The sequence below is a fragment of the Nannospalax galili genome, unplaced genomic scaffold (assembly GCF_000622305.1).
Source record: "Nannospalax galili isolate Female #2095 unplaced genomic scaffold, S.galili_v1.0 scaffold1582, whole genome shotgun sequence".
Classification (NCBI taxonomy): Eukaryota; Metazoa; Chordata; class Mammalia; order Rodentia; family Spalacidae; genus Nannospalax; species Nannospalax galili.
In genome coordinates, this window is record NW_008347699.1 from 58,681 (window position 1) to 61,125 (window position 2,445).

A 2,445-nucleotide genomic window follows, 5' to 3' on the forward strand; every position below is an offset into this window, starting at 1 on the left:
CTTCAGGTAGAGATCCAGTTTTGCCAGCACCAATTGTTTAAGATGCTGTCTTTCCTCCATTGTGTGTTCTCGGAACCTATCAAATATCATGTGGCTTAAATTGCATGTACTCATGTTTCTGTCTTCTGTTCCATGTCTATTTTGTGCCAGTACCATGCACTTTTTATGACTATAGCTCTGTAATATAATCTGAGCTTTGGTGTGCTGATCACCCAGCATTGTTCATTTTGTCCAAGAGTTCTTTGGTTTTCCAGAGTCTTCTGTGATTCTATTTGAATTTTAGGATGATTTCTTCCATTCTCTGTGAAGAATATCATGGGTATTTTGATTGACATTGCCTTGAATCTATAAATTGATTTTGGTAAGATGATCATTTTCACAATATTAATTCTACAATTCTACTGATCCATGATCACGGTAAGTCTTTCCATCTCTTAGTGTCGTCCTCCACCTCTTCCTTTAGTGATTGGGATTGCTTTTTTAATTCTAAGTAAACTTTTTATTTTAAAATTTTTATTAGTTTGCTTTCTTTTCTTTTTTTCCTGCTGAATAACATATTAGATTTTTTTTCAACCGAAGCATAGGGTGGGGGTTTATTTATAGAGCAGCAGGCATTCCCCATCATTTACAGCTGCGGAAAGTCCACACTTAAATATGTAGAGCCTATGATGTCCTGTCAGTTGCAGAAAACGCAGAGAGAGATGCCTCCTGGCATTCTCGGCTTATATATCCTTATCCCCTCCCCAGCATGCACTTGGGTGCGAGGCGTAACTGACTCCTGCCTTGACTCCTTGATGAGTGTGGGAAGGAGGTGTGACTATAGCTTGCCGGCATAGTGGTCAGAAAACACTTCCAGTTAACCCTTTCCTCTGACTCTTACATTCTTTCCACCAACCTCTTCCACAAAAGTCCCTGAGCCTTGGAGGGGTTGGTAGATGTGAGATGATCTTCCTCCCTCTGTGGCAAGGCACTGAACCTTCACTTATCTGCATCATCAGTTGTCCATGGGCTGTTGGTCCATTTCAGTGGAGTTCCATCTACTATAAAAACACAAACAGCAAGAAGCAAGAGCATCTGAACAGTGGCTGCTCTAATAACTTAATGTATGTGTGTAAACACAAATGGTTGGTTGACACTTTAGCAGGTGTATCACATCCATCTAACAAAATAACCCCAGTGACTTCCCACTGGGGCCTGTATTCTCCCCAGACAGGGGATTGGTTGGGTCCACAGTACCAAATGCATATTCCACCCATAGGAGCAGGCATTTTATCAAATCAAAAACTTGCTGGTTGTACATACAGTAGATGCTCAACTATTGCACTAGCAGGAACATCTTGTTTGGTATATAGATGGTGCACCACGTGGGCTCAGTCATTGAGCAGCATTACAGGGAACAATTCTGCCCCAGTCATCTGTGTGTTGCGCAGTGACTCCGTGAAAGCCACCCATCCAGTGGCAGGGAGTTTCCAGCTTAGCCCAAGCTTGATTTCTCCCTCTCCCACACGCACATCAAGCAGTGCATTCAGTAATAGGGTTCCTCTGTCCACTTCTGGTTCACAAACAACATTGTTCACAATGGTCTTTGTTATTTTGGGGACCTCCAGGGTCCCTCAGGCCAACACTTCATAGGAGGCATGTCAGCCCTGACACTGGGATTTTAATTTAACAACCGTATTGTTTCTGGAAGGACTTTCCTTCATTCCCGTAGAGTTTCTTCTGTGCTTAAAAAAAGCCTTTCTTTTCTTTATTGTGTATCTAGAAAAAAATGTCCCCTCTATTCCCATAGTTCTTTATATAGCCCTCCTTGACCATGTCCCCGTTAACTACCCAATTTTTACGTATTTCTCTCTTAGTAACACCTTTATCCTACTATTTTTCTCTTTTGGGTTCCGTCTTTCCCTTTACCTCCCTGTTTCCCTTCCGTATTCTTTGTCCCTGTAGTTACATCAGGATATGCACTAATTTATAAGGACTTGGTGCTAGGATCCAGATAAGAGGGAAAAAGACACATGTCTTTTTGTTTTTCTGAGTCTGTGTTACTTCACTTAGTATAACAGTTTCTAGATCCATCCATTTACCTACAAATTTCATTATTTCATCTTTCTTTACTGCCTAATAGAACTATGTACTGGAAATGTGCCACATTTTTGTTAATTCCTCAGCAGTTGAGGGGCAATTAGGTTGCTTCCATCTCTTAGCTATTGTGAAAAGGTCAGCAATGAACATGGTTGTAGAAGTGTCTCTACTATAGGATGAGTCCTTTGGTCAGGTATATTCCTGAATATTTAATCTTTTTAAAGTTATTGTGAATGGGAGGGTTTTCTTGAATGCTTTGCCTAATAGAAGTATGTACTGGAAATGTGCCACATTTTTGTTAATCCCTCAGCAGTTGAGGGGCAATTAGGTTGCCTCCATCTCTTAGCTATTGTGAAAAGGTCAGCA